Here is a 13,493-nt window from a genome sequence, read left to right on the forward strand (position 1 = left end):
AAAAAAAAAAATCTCTATCACCCACCCGATCCTTTTTTTTTTTTTGATGCTGCTATCTGAGGATTCGTTTGTTTGGCGTTTTAATCCAGCCACATACCCCGTTTGAAGACACTAGGCCACTCATATCTGGTCACTTTGTCCTCTCTGTGGTGCTGTCCTCCTCATCTTGAGACCATCCAACACTAGCTTTGTTTTTGTTTATAAAGAGGGAAACTCAACCCAAGTGACCTCGCCAGTCAACAGGGCAGGGAGGACAACAGAAGTGAACCCGTGTCTCTGCCTACCCAGGGGACTCACGACCTTGGTCGTGACTCAGGACTTTCCCTACAGCAGGACAGTAAAAACCTGGGGCCTCGTTGCTTTTAATAAATCCTTTTCCTTTCAAAAGTACTGCCCAGAATAGTCTGTGGTCACTAGAAGCTGACAGCGTTGTCTATTTTAGGACGTTATTTCTTGACGACAGCGAGAGCGAATAGTGTGAATCTCTGTGGCAGGCACTACACGGGTTCTCCCCACCCAAATGTCCTTAAAAAGGGGGGGGGTGTATCTAAAACGTTTGTGATGCCTTCATTTTATAGGGCAACTGATTCGTGGTCTTAAGGATCCAGGAGGAAGCAAACAGACAGTCAAGGGGGAAAGATGGATGGGAGAAGGCCCGGACAGCTGTCTCTTAGACCAGAAGAAATAGTCTTAAGTACAGTGTGCTACCTGTGAGACCTAGGCAGCCACAGGTCCTGTGCTGGCCAAGGAAGATGGAGAGGCCTTTGTCATGCTTTGTAGCCACCTGGGACCTTGAACTCTTCTGTGTATAGGGACACTCCCAGATGATGAGGAAGACGCCCACCCCCTCCTTGCTTTAGAAGCTGAGTCATAGCCAGGTCACTTGGGGCATCCGGCAGCTCCTTTCAGGAGTCATGGGGTCATGGGAGCAGCTACAGCTAGAGTGAGAAGTCTTCCTGCGGGCGAGTCTTCCCTTTCTCTGCTTCCTGGTGTTTTAAGATGAATGGGCTTGTTTCCCTCAGGGAAAGACCAACCCAGGGTCTCACAACTTCTTTCTTGATTTTTATGAATTTGTAGAGCAGCCTATAGAACTCAAGGAGAAGTGTTTTCTGGTTTAGTAGAAAGAACATCACCAAGAACTCAGATGAGAAGACACTCAGGGTGAGGCATGTGGGAAGGGTGTGGGGCTTCCGTGCCATGCATCTTGGGTGTCTCTCTCCAGGAACCTCATATGTTCAGCTATATCAAAGCTCTGAAAACAGCATCTTTTTGGAGGTGTAAGCTACCAGACCCATTAGAATACAAAAACATATTTATCACAGGGAAGAGTCCAAGGATTTAAGTTCTTTGGCAGGAAATTGAGATGGAAGTCAATTTTCATCTTTGTGATGATGGGTGACATCCAGCATACTTGCTGGCTATTTGTCTTTGCACAGTTCTGAGTTTATCATGTTTTTTTTTTTAATTGACTTGTAAAAGTTCTTTGTTCTAGGAAGAAATCCCTTATCAGCTAATTGCACCCATCTTCCCTTCCATGGGTCCCTTTTTACTTCCTCCATCATGTTCCTTGAGGTGCAAACATTTATTTTCATCAAATTTAGTGTATTTGAAAATTTGCCACTTATACTTTTAGCATGCTACTCAAGAAGCAAATGCTTTATTCAAGGTCATAAAGATTAATGTTTATGTCTCCTAAGAACTTGGCATTTTTGTACTAGTGATGAGCTGTCTGGTCCACTTTCAACTAGTATTTTGACTATGGTGGGAGGGAAGGATGCTAAGATGGAAAAATAAGGGCTGGAGAGATGGCTCAGAGGTTAAGAGCACTGTCTGCTCTTCCAGAGGTCTTGAGTTCAATTCCCAGCAGCTATATGGTGGCTCACAACCATCTATAATGTGATCTGATGTCCTCTTCTGGCCTGCAGGTGTACATGAAGGCAGAAACATTGTATACTTAATAATAAATAAACAAAATTTTAAAAATATTTCAAAATAAATAGAGTAACACGCAACAGATCTGATATGGAGTAATTTACTTGAGGGAAGGGAAGTGGAGACTAGCTAGAGCCTGAGTGGGCCATGAGGGTAGAGAGAGGCAGAGACAGGAAGACAGTGGGAGGGAGAAAAGGGAAAGGAGATGCCTCTTAGAGAGGTAAGAGAGAAAGTAAGAGAGTCACAGAATGTAACAGAGACAAGGTTTCAGGTTGGTCCCTTTATAGTCTGGCACATACCTGGTGGTGGCAGGTGATGACATCACAGGTTGCTAAGCAACCTAGAGGCAGCTGCTGATATACTAACAAAGGGTCCAAATCATTATAAGATTTACATAGTTATCCATTAGCTAGGGCTCCAGGGCTCTAGGGAACATTTTGGTTCTTGTACATGTGTTTCCCTGGTTCCCAAGAGGGTAGAGACCAGAGAAACTTTTGTCAAGATCATCTCCTATGTGACCAAAATTCCAGGGCTCCATTTTAGCCAAATCCCACTTTACACCCCCCCCGCCCCAGGACTCCACTGAACCTAGTCCCCACTGGGAACTAAGAGACTCTCACCACAGACTCACCACATTAGCACAGCCACGTTCAGGCTTTTTACAAGGCCTTACACTTTCTATGGCATAAATGATGAAGTCATTCCAGACAAGCAATAGCTTGAGGTATTTTAGACACTAGAAATGGCTTCGCCCCAAAGTATCATCCTCCCTCCCAATGTCTCTTCACTTAGAGATCAGGCAAGTGGTCACTGATGTGCTAAGGTGTTGAGGTAATGCCTGAAGCCACTGAGCAGCACACTCAGTAAACGATTTTTCTGGGCACATCGGCGTTGGAAGAGCGTAAAGAAGATGACGACCAGCATTTAAGCCGTCGGACAGAAGGGTCAAAATGCAGCCCAGGCAGAGAAATGCTGGCCCTGGGGTTGTGTGTCCCGAGAACAGAAGAAAACAACTGAGAAATCATCTGTGTTTTCTGTGAGACGTACCATTCTACAGCGCTGACACACACTGCAGGCAGCCAGAGGCCAGAGCCACTCCTCAGTGGGTGACTGGATGGTCTGAGGTTAGCCCCTTTGCTCCACACCTCTGTGTGGCAGTTTAGTCCATGGCCTGCAGCACCACCAGGTTTAACCCTGAGGATTACTACTTGTTGGTCTTATAAATAGCTAAGCTTGTTTTGAATTGGTTGTTAATCCATGGGGCTGGCTCTTAAGATTTCAGGAGCTTGTCTATCTCAGCTAGAGGCAGCACACAGCTGAGCTGGCCAAATTTAAAGCACTAACTACAAAGTTCGGGCTGTTTGGAGTCTGTAGCCAGATCTACGACTCTGTCAATGTGGTGTCTGCTGAAGAACTGTTGCTGTGAGATCCTGAGTGTGACCCAGGCCGCCATTGCTAAGCTGTGGAAGAGCCCACCACACTGCTGAAGTGGTCCCTAGTACCAAGACATTGTTTGTTGCAAACGTTGTTTCTTTCATTAGGGAAAGAGAATTCAGGTCCTAATGTTGTTGTGGGGGTGGTGTGGGTGTCCACAGCTCTGAGGGCTGGGAAGGTATCCCAGCCCTGAGGTGGGACAGGGTCCCAAAGGTATCCTGAGGCACTAGAGCCCAGGAACCTCACAACTCTGAGAAGGAGGCTTCCTCAACAGAGTCGATGCAGCTCCCCAGAGCCTGAGGAGCTGAGGAGCCCGAGCTCTGCTCCTTCTCCATCCGATGCAGCTCCCAGGGGAGGGTTGCCCCCAAACAGGTGAGGAACTGTGGAGCCTCGGAGCCTGAGCTCCACTCCTTCTCTTCATTCTCCTCATCCTCATCGTCTTCTTCTTCTCCTCTTCCTCCTCCTCCTTCTCCTTCTGACAAGAGAGACAAAGCAGGCAAAAAGATATTTATTGGAGGGACGGATCCAGGAGTGGCTGCCTCTGCTCCTGGGAGAAGACAGCAGGAAACTAGGCAGACACAGCCTTTATATAGGGTTTCTAAGGGGGCAGAACTTTCTGGGGCAGGGATTTCCAGAGTGTGGACTGGTGAGATTTCAAGTCTGAGCTGCAGGAAGCTCAGGGATTGGTGGGTTTCTTGTCCAGACGTCTCATCGCAAATTAGCCTAATCTGGGATGAGTCCTACTGAGGGCCTGGAGATGGTAGTTACAGAGGTTTGGGGGGTAGGGGCTGGCCTTCAGGGTTAATGAAGTTTACAATGTGTCCGAAGTCTACAAAGTGTCCACTGTGAAGGCTGAAGCAGGAAAGGTTGACATCATCATGGACAGCTCCCATGGCCACGGCAGCAGGCTTTTTGAGGCAGGAAAGGTGTTGGTTTTTATAGAACAGAGGCGGCAGAGAAATCCCTACACCAAGGAGAGAGAGGGAGGAAAGCTTGAAAGGGGTCCAAAGCAAGGACTCTGGAGACTGGCAGATAGGGTATGATTTTAATTGTTTAATTAATTATTTAGAGACAGGGTTTCTGTGCATAGCCTTGGCTGTCCTGGACTCACTTTGTAGACCAGGCTGGCCTTGAACTCACAAAGATCCTCATGTCTTTAACCTTGAGTGCTGGTACTAAAGGCCTGAACCACCACATCCAGCTGTGAATTTATTATTTTTTTTAAGATTTATTTTTTAGATGGGCAGACATATATGCTGAGAACTAGACTCAGGTCCTCTGCAAAAGCAGTGAGAGCTCCTAGGTAGTGAGCCATCTCTTTAGCCCTGGGATTGCTAAAGAAACAAACCCAGAAGAAGACAATGGCAGGAAGTCATGGCTGTGACGCAAAGCTGCCTTCTCAGCAAATGAGAAAACCCATTGTGTGTTTTATTTATGCAGTTTAAGACAGCATAAAAAAAGAAACCATCCTGTAGCCTCAGCTGGAAACATCAAGAACTGACCATGCCATAGCAAGGAAGGTTGACCTTTCCTGCCCAGTGTCTCTGTCTTAACTGCAGCTTGAGCAACTCTGGGTCAGTATTTATCCAGCTAAGCTACTCATGGAGGAATTGCAAAAAGAATAAATGCTTATTTAGTCACCACGTTCGGGAGCTATTTGTACTACAGCAGCATTTAATCTGGCCCAAATCTGGCTCATTCTGTCAGCTTGTGCCGCCTCCCGAAACATCTGGTTAAGGTGTCTTGTTTCTTTGGGTGACTGAGAGAAGTTGGCCTCGAGGGGTGAAGGTAATGAGCTTCAGATGACAAAAGTGAAGAATAAGTATCCACTGGAGCAGAGGCAGAGCGTGGTTTGAGGAGGACTGGGTGGGGAGGAAGCTAAGGGAGCCAGATGGTGAGAAGTGCCTAAGCAGATGCAGCTAGCTGCCCCTCAGTAGTCTGCTGGGAGATTTTCTTCCTACACCTGCTGCTGCACAGTATGGGCAGAAGGGAGCAAAGGATGGAGGGATAGATGATGGGTGGATGATGGATGGATGGATGCCTAGATGGATGATGGGTGGATGGATGATGGATGGATGGATGATGGATGGATGGATGATGGATGGATGGATGGACGATGGATGAATGGATGATGGATGGATGATGGATGGATGATGGGTAGAGGCCCTTTGAAAGTACATTCAGAGGAGAGGAGCAGTGTGGCTCTGAAACCACTACCTGATCTCCACAAACAATGTGAGTTCACACACACAGTAACAAGCCATATAAGATATTTTTTAAAAAGTACTGCAATGCCCCCTTGTACTTCGTTAATAATCTCAATTAAAACCTCCACCAAACTCCACCTCCCCAAGGAAAAGCCTCACAAATCCAGGCCAGATATCAGCGTTTTGTACAGTGACATTTATTTTTTTTTTAAAGCTTGAATAAATGTGTCTTTATACACGTAAAAAGGAACGAAGCCCATGCGTGAAGCTTTCCCACCAACTGCCCTAAACAAGCACACACACAGCACATGTCTACAGTACATCTGGCTTTTGATTCATGTGTTCTGTTTTGTTTTATTTAGCAGACCTGCCTGAAAAAAGAAAAACTCAGTACTAGACCCTGAAAGGATAAAGTACATGCCTGTTTTAACAATTAAGGAGAAGTTAGCATCAGAAACTTGAAAATTCTCCATGTGTAGTGTAGAGTACAAATTTCTCAGCTTCAGACAGTTCGCCTTTAGTCAAAGTTGGTATCAGTTATCAATACAAGAAAGCACTCAGACACACTAGGATAACTATGGGTATCTACAGCAACAAAAGGAGTACGTTCCATTCAGCCCCTAAGTGATCCCAGAAAGGAAATGCTTGTCGTAAATGAATGTATGGAGACTCTAGCCCAGCTAGGATCAATTTTTCTTAAAAAAAAAAAGAAAGAAAGAAAGAAAGAAAATATTCTGCCATAAAGAATATAAATACAAATTTCAGGAAAACATGTTAAGAAAAACTGCCACTTACTAAATGCAGGTGGTTTTAAACAAACAGAAAGACTAATAAAAATAATGGGAGAGGCACGGATTTGTAAAATAAACTTGATCCTTGATGTGAGAATAACGCCTTTGCATGGTAAGATGTATTGCTTATTTCTTCCAAGGACATTTAGAAAACAAGCCACAAAAAAAAAAAAAAAAAAAAAAAAAAAAAGTTGCGCGGACCGAGTGACTGTCAGTCAGAGGTTGTCCCCTAGACCAGCTTTCAAAGAATCAAAGACCCCTGCTCTTAGGACAGTCCCAACTGACTCCTCCTCTGAGGTAAGAAGAGATAATGCGCTCCCAAAGTGAGCCTCCCTTACGCCCTTCGCACATTCCCGTGCGCACACAGAGTCAGGGTGCTGTTGTTTCTTTTTAAAGCAAAGAAGGGAAACGGCAGGAGAAGAGGGGAGAGAAAGAAAGATATTCAGGCAGAGAACCTTTTCATGCCAGGTAGGAAGTGGTGACAAAGAAGGCAAGCCATGCTGCCCACTGGCAAGGTGTGAGGAGGAGGCTCCGTCTGTGAGAGGCTGCATGGGCACGCTGCTCCTGCCTGGGAACCGGTGAATTAGTTACTGCTTATCAGGGAGCAACAGAGCCAGCAAACAGAATGGCCGCAGAGACAGTCTCGGCACCAGACACCCTTGACACCAGCCCTTGGAAACCCAAGGCAGTTTTGGCACAAGATGAACCTGCATTCACTTGGCTGAAAACAACCTTTCCAAAAGGCCTACTGACAGCTACAGGCTTCTGCCCGACAGACCTCCATGGACTGTTAGGAGGCAGATGAGATTGCACAGAAAACGGTTTAAAATGGCCTATGGTGGTGACACACAGGTGTTTTCTGCTATTGGCTTCATATGGCACACTAAGGAACATGGTAGCCGAATGGGGCTCAGATGACATATTGTTTCCCTTAGGTGGAAGGAAGGAATGCCATGGGGTGTGTGTGTGTGTGTGTCCCAAAGAAAAGATACAACTAAAGTGATTTACTTGTTGATGCTAATTTGGGGCCAGTAAGCAAAACCAAGGTTCTGTAATTTCCCCCAAAGGAACAAAGAGTGAATGAGACACCCACGCTCCATGACAGCCTCAAACCTGAGCAGCAAAGGCATCAGCATGCTGTCTCATGGTCTGCATCTGTTAGAAACCGGGTCTCCTCAGCGACATGCCTTAGGCGGAAACACAGGCTGAGACCGTTTTAACACTATGGTCTGACCCGGGAGGGATCTGTTCTGCGTCCTCTACAGGCACTAACCAACCCAATTCCTTTCTCTAGGGTTCCAGCAGTGGCCCCACCTTCAGCCTGGCCCTACTTTCCCTGTTGCCCCAGCAGGTTACAAGTCAAGCATGAATGCAGAGTACTAAAAAAAAAAAAAAAAAAAAAAAAAAAAAAAAGACCCCGCCCTTCCTTGCTACTGTACATGTTATATGGGAGAAAAGTAAAAAGGAAATTATTTTCAAAGTATTAAAGAAATTAAGGGAAAAAAAGGGAAGAAATCATGGAGAAAATTTTGCACAGGTTAGGCCTTTTAAGGAAGGTGACATTGAGTGTTTACATATTTGAAATAAGATATCTAGGTCCACATTTTAGCATGCTCTGGAACAAAAGGTACACATCCGAGTGTGGGAGCTGCTCCACCTTCTCCAGAGGTTCCTAGGAAGACATCACATGGGCACCCTCAGTGACGTCACCAGGAAGGAACCCTGCTTCCGGCAGGAAACTGTATTGGCATGCAGCCAATCAAAATGACAAGACATTCTACAAATTACTGGAGTGAGGTGATGCATTTTAAGCCCAGGCTACAATACGTCAGGCATTGGAGATCGATCTGCGTTACACCCGGCACGTCCTCAGATCCTGCTTCAGGCTAGTCACGACTCATTACAATCCGAAAACTGACCTGCTCTGTAACAAGTCTCCATTTTAAAATCCAGCTCTTTGTTCTATTCATCTTTGGGATCAATGAACCTTAGTGACACTTTTCTTCCTGAAATGGTCCTAAGGGAGGATGGTTGGCCAGGTACAATTCTCTGCATTTTGCAGATGAGGAAATGGAGGCACAGAATGGCTGGGTGATTCCCCCAGAGTCACAAAGTATGTCAGTCAGCACAAAACTGCCTTCCTGCTTCCTTTTCACAAAGCTGCCTTTTTCTTTAAAAGCGGAAAACTTTCTTCTTTTTTAGTTGTAGGGTGCTATCTATATGTGCTCACTAGAATAATGCCAAATCACTAATTTTCAAAATCTAGAGGGTGCAGGAAGCAAATATTTACTTACTAATCTACAGGAAGCCCCCAAGAAGAAAGGCTTCCAAAGTTCTAAGTTTCACCGAAGAACGGCCGGTTGGAGCGCAATGCTGTCGGGACACATCTACCACCGCCACAGAAGAATGTGCGTTCCCTTTGCCACTGAGAGGCGCACCTGCAACTTTATTTCCTCCATGTAAAATGTACTTAATTCGAAGTAAAACCATTTCATGGAGCCTCTGCTGGGGAGAAGGTTATGAAGTCAGCAAAACCGCCATCAAGGAGGGAGGTGAAGAACCTAGGCAGAAAGTGATGGTGACGCCATGTCAATCAGAGAGAGCTCTCCTAGAGGAAAAAGAATTTGCTATGCCACTTTAACTTTCCTGTCTTCCAATATGGACCTTGGCTGTTATTTACAAAATAAACCCGAAAACCTAGCAAGGAGACTAAGGCAGCAAAAATAAATAAATAAATAAATAAATAAATAGATAAATAAATAAATCCCACAACCATATCGAAAGCAGGCACCACATTTATAGTGTCTAGATTAAAATCAATCAAGTAATTTCCTTACTTCTGCTTGAAAAAACAAAACTCACACCAAAGTGCTTCGTACGATGTGTGTTTCATATAGAAGTTTAACGATGTGAGTCCTCTATTAAGTTCAAATCCTGTCTTTGGTGCTAAGTGTAAACAAACCCGTAGAATTACCTCTCCTTACAGTCCATAGGTTGTTAAGAAGCCAACGTCCAGTGGCTACAGTGAACTGCTTGTGCCTGTATCTTTTATGGAAAAGAAACTAACATGAATTCCTCATACCTCTGTTGGCTTACCCACTATTTTCAGTGGACAGTACTAGGAGAGGGGACCCCTGGCAGGGCAGATGGTCAGCAGCATGTTGTTGGCCCCCAAATGTGCACATGTAGAAACATGAACACACACATGCACTTCATAACACTATTACTTAAGTAGCTAAAGGCATTTTAGTTACTTACAGACAAAGCATTAATGTAAGTGAATTGTTAATTATGTACAGGGCAAGGAGCCTCATTTGAGGCACGATTTTCACATTTTATGGGTAATTTTAACCATTTCCACATATGCCACCAAATTTAATACACAACTTTCTATTACAGACACCATACTCTAATATTGAAAAATACACACAAAGCCAACACAGAGGCAATTTCTAAAAAAACCTACATAAGGAAGATTGCGTATCATCTATAGTCATCAATGTCTATTGTTTTAGCATAATATATATGCTGCTCAAATTAAAATTCTAATTAAAAATTTCAACATTTCAAGTTTTCACTCAATGTAGTCATCATTAGAAAAACAGTTCTGCGAAGGCTGGGCATGATGGTGCATGCCTTTAATCCCAGCACTCGGGAGGCTGAGGCAGGTGGATCGCTGTGAGTTCGAGGCCAGCCTGGTCTACAAAGCGAGTCCAGGACAGCTAAGGCTATACAGAGAAACCCTGTCTCGAGAAAAAAAAAAAAAAAGAAAGAAAGAAAGAAAGAAAGAAAGAAAGAAAGGAAGGAAGGAAGGAAGAAAACCAGTTCTGCAGATTTAAAAAAAGAATTTGATTATTCTAACTTTATAAAGCAAACATCAGAGCTGGCCCTAGCTGTAGACACCTGTAATGCCAGCACTCGACGAGTGGAGGCCAGAGGATCAGGAGTTCAAGGCCATCCATCTATGGTTACATAGTGAGTCTGAGGGCAGCCTGAGGACAGCAGGTTTGAGACCTTGTCTCAAAACCAAAACAAAAAAATCAGAACCAAAATCCAAAACAAACATACCAACAAATAAGCAAAAGAGGCCAACATTGGACTTAGAAGCAAAATCACTGGCAGGGTTCTTGAACATTCTGATAGTAGATTTTACTCAAACTCTATCAGACAAAGCTATAAACTGACCCACTATATATAAGTCTGTATATTCCTAGCCTGTTCTTGCTTTAAAAAAAGATAAATAACTAGACTATGATGCAAATGATACTTACCCATGTTCTTACATGTAGATATATTTTATTCTAAATATATTAAGGAAAACATTCGATAGTTACCATTACAAATACTTTTCAAAACATTTGCCATTCAAAAAATTTAAAGTATAAGCCAGGCAGTGGTGGCGCACGCCTTTAATCCCAGCACTTGGGAGGCAGAGGCAGGCGGATCGCTGTGAGTTTGAGGCCAGCCTGGTCTACAAAGTTAGTCCAGGATAGTCAAGGCTACACAGAGAAAGCCTGTCCCCCCGCCCCAAATTTTTTTTTTAAGTACTAACTTTGTTGTATAGCAATATATATTCTTCACATTAAGATTTTATAAAAAAACAACCAGATGGGGCAGCACATGCCTATAATCTCAGCACCTGGGGAGGCAGAGTCAGGCGGATCTCTGTGAGTTCGAGACCAAATCAAGTTTGGGACAGCCAAGGCTACACAGAGAAACCGTGTTTTGAAAAACTAAAAACAAAACAAAAAACAAACAAGCCAAAAAAACCAACCAACCAAAAAACCCCCCTGCAGTTTGAAAATATTCACGTTTGCAAAAAAAAACCTTCCTGAAAATTTCAAAGACTAATTTGTCTTCTCCAAAACAACTCATCTTTGTCTCCTCCAGGAACCAGTGTGATGTTACGGAATTGTTATAATCAGTAGATAAAAGCACCTTTTTGGTGTTGTTTTGTTTTGTTTTTACACAGGGGTTCTCAGAATAAGATGTTTGAACCTAAAAAAAAAAAAAAAAAAAAAAAAAAAAATGTATGAGCACTCTGTCTGCATGCCAGAAGAGGGCATCAGATCTCATTATAGATGGCTGTGAGATGCCATGTGGTTGCTGGGAATTGGCTCAGGACCTCCGGAAAAGCAGCCGGTGCTCTTAATCGCTGAACCATCTCTCCAGCCCTGGATAAAAAGATATTTGAGTTCAGTCTTATATTGATAAACATTTTTGGGCTGGATATGTCGCCTTAGAAGTAGGGACTTGTGTCATCCACAAAGACCTGGGTTTGGTCTCTCACTTTCAGCACTGTTTAAAAAATAAATATATAGATAAATGTTAGAGTTAGGAGGGCTGAGATAATTTTGCAACATTTAAAAAGTATTGTGGGCCGGACGTGGTGGCACATGCCTGTGATCCCAACACTGGGGAGGCAGAGGCAGAGGCAGGTGGATCTCTGTGAGTTCGAGGCCAGCCTGGTCTACAAAATGAGTCTAGGACAGCCAAGGCTACACAAAGATCAGTGCTATAAGTGGCTTTGTATGTGAGGAACATTTCAGCTGACTGGGCACTTGAACCTGCTTCTGAGAACATCAGTAAGCACAGGATCAGAGAGCTCAGGAAGCACCCTCCAAACAGGAACAGACCTGAAAGAGAGTCCAGTGGCCCATTAAGATTGTCTCAGGACTCACCATTAGGAAGGAAGCTGGATGTAGTCACAGCACTCTGGCCTGCTAGGCAACGGAGAAAACACTGCATCTCTCCTTCCCTCGAGGCTGGACACTGGTGTACTCTGTAAGAGACTATTTCCACCCAGCTGTAATATTCATTATGCTAATGCGGGTTGGGGTGGCATTCTTTATAGCAGTCCAGTGTTTGGGCAATTTCTCGTGTATGCTTTCTAAAGGGTAGGTTTTGTTCTTCAGAGTTTTAGAAATTAAGATGAAGCCCAGGCATGGTGGCACACCTCTTTAATCCCAACATTCAGGAGGCAGAGGCAGGCAAATCTTTGCGAGTTTGAGGCCAGGCTGGTCTACACAGAGTCAGCCAGGGTTGTTACACGGAGAAACCCTGTCTGGAAAAACAAAACCAAAAGACTTAAGATGAAAGTTAGATACCTCTAGTTTTCAGTTATTTGGGAGGTGGATATGGGGAGGCCCCTTTGAGGCCCAGGTGTTAGGGGCCACTCTGGACAATACCTTCCCCCCAACAATTGTTTTAAATGTACCATTCAGGAGTTTTAGGGTGTTCACAACACTGTGCAACTATTATAGCTACCTAGTTCCAGACTGCCATCACTCCAAGCAGTTACTTCATTCATCCTCATTAAGTGGTCACCCGTACCCTCCCACTCTTAGCAGCCTGTGGAAACCACAGAGCTTCAAACCTCTCTGGTTGTGCCCAGTCTGCATCTTTACTATAAACGGCACCAACCAGAATGAGGGCACTTGTGTTTAGAGCCACCATTCCAAGCGCCAAACTCAGGGTGCTCAGGCTTGTTGCCTGGCCCTTGAAATGCATCTTAGATTTTTTTTTTAGAGCTACCATATATAATAATGAAGTTCTAGATTTTTGGACTAGCTTTTATCATGTGAAAATGGACTGTAATCAGCAGTACAAATCATAAGGCTGAGTATGTAGCCCAGTGAAAGAATCCTTGCCTAGCATGCACAGAGGCCCAGAGTTCAAGTCCCAGCACCACACAAAGTTATCTTTTGACTCTATGTTTGGAGCAGAAAGATAATTCTTTTAGATGAAGTTAATTTTCTTTTCTTTCTTTCTTTCTTTCTTTCTTTCTTTCTTTCTTTCTTTCTTTCTTTCTTTCCTTCTTCCCTTTTTCTTTCAGCAGGGTCTCATTTAACCCAAGCTGGCCTCAAATTCACTAAGGAGATGATAAAAACCACTCTTTAAATTTTTTAAAAGATTTGTGTTTGAGTATTTTGCTCACGTGTCTATGTATCATGTGTGTGCCAGGTACCCTCGGAGGTCAGAGTGGACTGGATTCCCTAGAACTGGATCTATCTACCTACCTACTTTTTTTTTTTTTTTTTTTTTTAAGATAGGGTTTCTGCCTGCCCTGCAACTAGCTCTGTAGACCAGGTGGTGTCAGACTCACAGAGATCCACCTGCTTCTGCCTCC

This window comes from Acomys russatus, chromosome 1 (genome assembly GCF_903995435.1).
Source record: "Acomys russatus chromosome 1, mAcoRus1.1, whole genome shotgun sequence".
Lineage (NCBI taxonomy): Eukaryota > Metazoa > Chordata > Mammalia > Rodentia > Muridae > Acomys > Acomys russatus.